This window comes from Callithrix jacchus, chromosome 2 (assembly GCF_049354715.1).
Source record: "Callithrix jacchus isolate 240 chromosome 2, calJac240_pri, whole genome shotgun sequence".
In the NCBI taxonomy this organism is placed as follows: domain Eukaryota; kingdom Metazoa; phylum Chordata; class Mammalia; order Primates; family Cebidae; genus Callithrix; species Callithrix jacchus.
In genome coordinates, this window is record NC_133503.1 from 93,180,876 (window position 1) to 93,189,019 (window position 8,144).

The 8,144-nt window shown below is 41.7% G+C and overlaps 1 pseudogene; it reads right to left on the minus strand.

The window, feature by feature from the left end:
- Positions 1-216: 216 nt before the first annotated feature.
- On the minus strand, positions 217-2,112 carry LOC100394322 (small ubiquitin-related modifier 3 pseudogene; annotated as a pseudogene).
- Between the last annotated feature and the right edge of the window lie 6,032 nt (positions 2,113-8,144).

The window sequence follows — 8,144 nt, forward strand, 5'->3', positions numbered from 1 at the left end:
AAAATAGCAAATTGTACGGTATGTGTATTTTACTACAATAAAGAAAAGTATTCATTGAGTGCCTATCATGCTCAAGACACATAGACTTGCCTAAGAGAATTTTGGTAATGATTGATGTCAAGCTCACCGAGCTTAGTTCATTATTTTTTATTGGGATGTAAGTACAGACACACAGGTCATAAGTATACATCTTGATGAATGTTAATATCTGTACCAATCACTACCAGGTTCAAGATGCAGAATATTTTCAGCAGGCTCCCGCCTGCCCCTTCCCATCTACAAACTTCCCAGAAAGCTAATTACAATTTTGATTTCCATTTGAAATAAAGAAATTTTTTTTGAAAATATGTGTTTATCCTCACTTTTCCTTGACTTTATGCAGAACAATCATTTAGCAGTTGTTGACATTGCTGTGTGGTTTTTTGTTGTTTCCAAACTCTATTTACTGTTAACAGTAGTAAAGAACAACAAATAATGTACAAATTGGTGAATAAACACAACAGAGCCAACAAACACCCCACCCAAGCCCATACAACAAACAGAAAATGAGAACATTTTGAGCAAGATTTCAAGCAAGCAAGAGATGGTGGGTTGTTCCGGTGACTATAAAAAGGCAGAGAATGGCCACCAAGCAGCAATGGATCCTCAGGGAAGGATGATAGGCAGAACTATGAAAATGTTTAATTGGTATAGATCCCAAAATATTTCACAGAACTGAAATCACCAAACTAATGCACAAATTCAATACATATTTGGAAAGCAGCACAGCACAAATCCATGAGAAGAACGTGAAGTCATCATTCCATGGATTCATTTGTAACCACACTCGGAAGTAGCTTTTACACAACAATGTAACTGCAAATTCAGCAATACTTAATCTTACTTTTTTATGTATAGACCATAATGATTCATCAGAAGCAAATACTAGAAGAAATCTGAGGCCACAACACCAATACCAAATGAGAAATGTGGGAATTTCTTCAATATTAAGAAGAAGAAAAAGCCAATTTTGGTTATGCCAATACTTGCCTGTGTGTCAATGCCAGGTACTGAACAGGAAGTGGGGTGCAAGGGTGGCAGGGGGGGTGGGTCCTGGGCCTCAGACCCCAAGGTCACATGCTCAAGGGCCAGAGAGCCCATTGGACCTAATTACCAAAGGACTCAGTTATTTTTTACCCTTTGAAAAAACATTCCAGTATTCTCCCTTAAACTTTACCATATTCTGACAAAGCTTAAATTTGCAATATTTAGCATTTTAATCATCTGTGCGTATAACAGCAAATGACAGTCTGTCCTCCCTACCCACCTTTCCCCCAACACCTGTCCAACAGCTGCACCTCTACTGCGGGAAACACCAATTCTCTATGTGACTGGAGTGAGTGGAGCAGAGGCAACCAACTCAGGAGTTGGATCCCTGGCCAGACTAAAAGCGAACATTCAGGCTACAATTTTGGGGTTAAAAAAATGTTACAGGAGGGGGAAAACAAAAACAAACCCAAAATACTTTGCAACTCATTTTACCTGAACAAAGATAACAATTCTGATTGGCCCAATTTAAGTTACAGATTCATCCCTGCAGATAGTTCTGAGTTGCACTTGAAGTACATCAAGGAGAGGAAAATCACTGTGGTGAACGTCCTCAAGTTTCCACAGACCGCTTTGTGGTCGGCATGGTCACCATTCAACAGCAATGCAAGGACAGGACGGATGGTCTTCTAGAAACCATGCCCCGCCAGGCTGCTCTCCGGCACGTACCTCCTGTCTGCTGCTGGAACACATCGATGGTGTCCTCGTCCTACATCTCCAGCTGTGCTGGAGTGTCAGTTTCATTAACTGGCTACCCGTCAAACCTGAATCTAATTTGTCTCATTGACAAGCCCTGCGTCTCGCAGTAGACTTTCATCAGCTTGCTCAGCGGCGTGTGCCTCTTGATCTTGAACTGCACCACGAAGCCATCCTGCCCGGCCACCTTCAGGTTGATGTGGTAGTTCTCCGTCTTCAGGCCCTCCTTGGGCTTCTCCTCAGACATGGTTGCTTGGGCAGCGCGGGCCGGCGGCGCGAGGGAAGCAGCACGGAGCGGGCGAGTCACGCTCACGGCCCTGCCGCTCTCCCGTTTTTTTTCTTTAGTGTGTAACCAATTGGCCACAAACTTAGTGACTTAACACAGCACAAATTCATTATCTGTTGATCCTGTCCAGTTAGCTGGGTTCTCTGCTCAAGGCCTTACCAGGCTAAAATCAAGTAGCTGGTTAGGGCTGCTAGCTCATGCGAGAGGTAGAGCCCTCTTCTAAGCTCGCCGGTTGTTGGCAGAATTAATTTCCTTGCGGGGGTATTCGTGAGGTTCCAGTTTTCTTGCTGGCTGTCAGTCAGGCGTCCCAGATGCCACCCACTCATGCTGGACTCATGGTCCCCTCCTTTACCAACTGGACAGCTTACTTCCTCAAGGCCAGTAGAGGAAGGCCTCTGCCACTGCCTATCTCTTTTAAGGGCTCACTGTGTTAGCTCAGGCCCACCCAAGACAATGTCTCTTTTGATTAACTCAGACTCAAATGATTTTGTAACTTAATTATATCCACAAAACCCCTTTTGTCCTATAACATAACACAGTGACTGGAGTGATATCCCATGGTATTCACAGTGCCTCCCATACTCAGGAGGAGAGCATTATACAAGGTGTGTTCCTGATACACAAGGTGCACTGGGGCAGGAATCTTGGGGCTGTCTCAGAATCCTGCCTACTAGAGTTGCTTTCAGTTATTTCACCTGACCACAAATCCAATGAGATAATAATTTTATTATTTAAGACATTCATCACTGAAAATTTAGAAAATACAGATAAAAGTAAAATAAAAATTAATTTTTTTACTATTTACTATTATAACCAGATGTAATTAGCATTTCAGTGAATTTGCTTCCAGATTTTTCCTAAGCATTATAAACATACATATGTAAGTATTTCTAGAAAGAAGATGGTGTTGTACAGACTAATGTAGGTAATCATTTAAGTGGAATTTTCAGTCTGGCTATTCATTGTCTTATGGGAGAACTACTTTATCTTTTGGTTTTGAACCTATCATAGACTGGCCCTGTGTTTATGCAATATGCTACAATATATAGATATATATGTACAACGTTAAATTTCACTAAACTAGAATTTAACAGTATGTAAACATCAGCCCCCTTTCCATGTAGTAAACAGAGAGAAAATGGTTCAGGAAGAACTTCCTCAGCTTAAGCAGTTGCCCAACTAAGCTTTTATTGGATAACAGGAGGTGCAATTAACAAGCTGAGCAGTGATATATATCCTAACTCATTGTTACTAATGATTTTTCTCTTTTTAAATCTGTAGTGGTAATTAGGACACTCACAAATACTCCATTTTTCCTTCTCAAAGCATATGTTAAGATTGCTTTTCCTTGTTCCCACATGGCACAGCCTATGTGACTTATCTTGGTCATAAAAGGAGAGCAAAAATGATGTATCATTGCAGGGCAAAAACATAAAGAATGAGTTTGTGATTGGTGATGTCACCTTCGCTCAGCTCTGTGACCCTGTGAGCTGCTTCGAGACAGTGTTTCTGCCTGCTGGGTGTCTGGGTGGTCTTGATTAGCAAAGCATATCCCCTCCGCTGTTAAGTTCCCATTGAGTGAAAAACAAAATGTTGTTGGGGTAAGCCCCTAAGAGTTGTTTCTTATTACAGCATAACTAGCCAAATGCACCTAATGCAAAAACTAAAGTTTGAAGACAACTTTTCTCTTTTTACAAATTAGGGCTGATTCAAATTCATATCTATAAAAAATATGTCTCTTATTCACTTGCATTTGAATGGAAGGGAATGGGTAAAGAAAACATGAGTGTACTGAGAATGCATGTGGGAGCCTTGTCCTCGGGATGAACATCTTCCTTCATGTGAGACCTGGTGGGAACAGATTGAGAACAGCAGAACAGCAGATTATCACACTAGGGCTGGTAGGCCAGAGGCTGAAGCACCTGCTCACCTTGACATATACTGTTCACTGCTAGTTTATCAAATTACCTAAAAACTAAAATTGAATATATCTAAACATATGTTCAGGCTGTTCAACTCTAATTCCACTAAAATTCACTTTTGAAAGCAGAGCACCATATAGAATTACTTTTAAAATAAATGAGTCCTTTGTATGCACTTAAGTCTTTATAATCATGTCTACTATGAATCTGCCAAGGGTAGTATCTTTTTACTCAGTGCTGTGGCCAGTTACAATTCCACGTGGCCAAGACATGTATGGATTGTGATAGCTGCTGTTAATACAAAACAAACAAAATAAGCAAACAAAAATAGAAACAGTCCTGTGTTGAGTATGATGAGGTGAAATCAGATTTTTAGCAGAGAGCAGAAGAATGCTTTTAGTCAGGTGCCATGGTTATTATAACTGACAAAGAAATGGCCTCCTGACATGGTTTAGATCTCTGTCCTCACCCAAATCTCATGTGAAATTGTAATCCCTAATGTTGGAGGTGGGGCTTGGTTGGAAATAATTTGATCATGGGTGTGGTTTTCTTTTCTTTTTCTTTTTGTGTGTGAGACTCCATCTTACTCTGTCACCCAGGCTGGAGTGCAATGGCACAATCTCAGTTCACTGCAACCTCTGTTCAACTTCTGTTCGAGCAGTTCTCCTGCCTCAGCCTCCTAAGTAGCTAGAATTACAGGTGCCTGCCATCATGCCCAGCTTTGTGTGTGTGTGTGTGTGTGTGTGTGTGTGTGTGTGTGTGTGTGTTTTGGGGTTTTTTTTGGTAGAGATGGGGTTTCATCATGTTGGCCAGGTTGGTCTTGATCTCCTAACCTTAAGTCATCTGTCTGCCTTGGCCAAAGTGCTGGGATTACAGGCATGAGCCACAGGACACAGCCAAGGGGTGGTTTTCTTATGAATGGTTTAGCACCCTGCTCTTGGTGCTGTTTTCATGATAGTAAAGGAGTTCTCACAAGATCTGACTATTTAGTGTGTAGCACGTTCCTCCTTGCCCTCTTGCTCCTACTCTGGCCATGTGATGTGAATTCTTCCCTTTTGCTTTCCCCTATAACTGTAAGTTTCCTGAGGCCTGCCCAGAAGCTGAGCAGATGCCAGCATCATGCTTCCTGTACAGCCTGCAGAACCATGAGCCAATTAAATCTCTTTTCTGTATAAATTATCCAGTTTCAGATATTTCTTTATAGTAATGCAAGAATGGACTAATACACTAGCCTAGGGTCCATTCCCCCTTCTTTGGGTAATTGTCCCAATTTTTTTTTTCAGGTAACCACACCTTCCATGAGTCCTTGCCCATTGAAGGAGGCTGAATGCCCTGTTCCCACTGAGGGTGGGGTATGTAGTTTAGGGACAACCTACTCAGTATGCTCCCCTCAGCTGCAGTGATTGCCTCAAGCATGGATGGCACAATATGTGGGCCAATAAGACTGGAGAAGAAATTTTCTGTAACCTCTGAGAAGTATCCCTTCCCTTTTCTGAAAGCTTCTGGAAATGGGCATCTCGCTGGCTCTCTCCAAGGACACATGTGAGAACAAGTACTTGAGAAAATGTCAAATTAGCACCATGAGGTAAGGCTAAGTCATATTACCACCTAGGTAAGGCTGACCTCAGAGGGAATCTGCCATTGTGGTAGGCAGAGGAAAAATGGAAAGAAACCTCGATGACCTTGTTGAGCCACTGCATTTTATAATCCACAGTTCTGTCTTACTGGTAGACTTCCAGATATATAGACCACTATGTGTGGTTTTATTTTTTTTGAAGCTACTTTTTGTTGGGCTTTTGATTCTTTACATCTAACATGCTTAAACTGGCATAATTAAAGACTGACTGGAAATACAGTTGCCTGAAGACCTGATGGAATCAGAATGCAGTTGCCCATTTCAAAGCAATGGCTTTAAGCAGGCCATGATTCTAAGTGTCCTAAAATGACAGGTTATATGAAGTAACTTGCAGTTCCAATTATGTTGGACAGAATGGTAAATGGTAAAATTTTAGATGTATTTTTTCCAGAGGTCTTTTTGGGTAGAGAGGTGTAATCAGGAAGGGAATGGCAGACAAAAAGGAGAGAACAAAGATCTGATGATAATAATAGCTAACGCGACATTACACTTGTCATGTGCCCAGCAGTGTTCAAGTCAGAGGACATATTTCCTCATTTGCTCTTCTTAATAGTCTTGCAATATGAGTATATTTATCCCCGATTGTTTTCAAAGAAGAGAATAGAGGGACCAGAGGTGCCACAGATAATAAGACCTGCAATTCAAGCCACAAGTTCTGGCTCCAGTGCTGGCACCACTATTCTCTGCTGCTTTTGCCATTTGGGTCCTTTAAGGCTAATGTAGAAGTATCCAACTATTAACACTGAATGTTCCCCGAGTATGCTTTGTTTGTAGCATCCTTTGAAATCCCGCAGAAATACCTAGGATTCGTCTGGATGAAACAAGGTGTTCAGACAGGGCTGTACCTGGCAGAGCCCACATGGGCATTGTTTGTGAATGAATTATGCCAAGGAATTAGGTAAGCAGAGGGGGTTTTCCTGCCAGTTACTTGCTCAGACTTCACCACCTCCTACTTACCTGGTGATTTCATTGAGAGCCAAAGTTTCTTTTTTGTAAACAGATTCTACATTTCTTCCTCATGCCTTTCTGAAGAAAAGGATGTTACATTAGGATGAAAAAGCATCTATTTTAAAAAAAGGATGCCTTTTTGCTAAAATTGTAACAATGTTGGTTTAACCTAATTCAGCTACAAAAGTAAAGAAAACAAAACAAAAAAAAAGAAAGCCTTAAAAATTCTGGTCATAGAAATGGAAGTTCTCATCATTTTCATTGAAAATGTAAAGACTCAGTTCTTTGAGTTAATTGAAAAAGTCTTTATAAAGCTCCTTCTGCATTGCCATCAATGTTGTGTAAGATAAAGTAGGAAATAACAAAAATGTATACAGATGTTACTATTTTTAAATATTCATTTATTTTTCTTCTCGATATTTCTCATTTTTTCCTCGTTTTGCAGTAAATCTCTCCCACCTCACCCCCATTCTAGCACAAGACCAGATCTCTACTCAATTGGAAGAGGCACAGAAAAGAGTGGGAAACAGGGCAAACCACAAGCTTTTGTGTCTTTGTTTTACAAAAGCCTAAACCCTTGGGGAAAGAGATTCTCTATTCACATTCTAAAGAAACAGGAATGGAGAAGTTCCTCCAAACCTCCCCAATTCCCTGGGCTTGGGGAAGGGTGGAAGAGGCGGAGGTCTGGGACCAGTCCCAAGAGCAGAGAGGAATTGTGCCCCACATTAAGCAGCCCACTAGGAAGGCTGCCAGCCTGGAGAGGGATGGCTACATTGTGCACATTGACAGAAATATAAGCAGCCTTCACAAAGATTCCTAGGCTCACAGCATGACATGGGAACAGCAGAAGATCATTAAAACTGAGGACAGAGATGACAAGCTCTCAGGCCTACCCTGTGTGCAATAACAGAGGACCCAGTGTCTCCAACCTCCCCACCACTTGGCTCTGTGGAAGATGCCAGAACTGTGGCACAGCCCCAGGGGATAAGTTACATTATCCCAAGACCAGCTAAAATTTAGTTGTGTTTTGCTTGTTGGATTGTTTTTCCACAGGCCCAACAGAATGGGAAAATCAGAATCAGATCTTAAGTTGAGATATAAAAAGCAAAAGATGAAGCATTGTTTGCAGATCAGAGTTTGGCATGGCTGCTGCAGTAGAATGTGGCAATCCTGCCATAAGCGTTTAGAATCTTCTGGCCTACAGAATGCAGAGGCAAAGCAAATCTGAGAGCACCCCAAACAGAAAGTAGCCAAATGATAGAACCTGTGGTAGAAAGAGATATGACTGTGAGCTGGGAACCCAGTGAAATTCTCTGGAGAAGGTGGCATGTGGCATGGCACCTCGGCAGAGCGTATGAAAGTACAGATGTACGGAGGAAGAAGCAGGGCTCTCCAAATATGGACATCATGAGCAAGGCCTCAGAGATGGGTGTGTGCATATGTATTCAAGAGTGAGGATAAGAAGGAAATGCATTTGATGGACTTAACTTAGGAAAGTGAACAACTAGATAAATAAAGGTGGACCACCCTTGGAGTGTCTTGAGTGCCTGGCTCAGACATTTGCATGGAC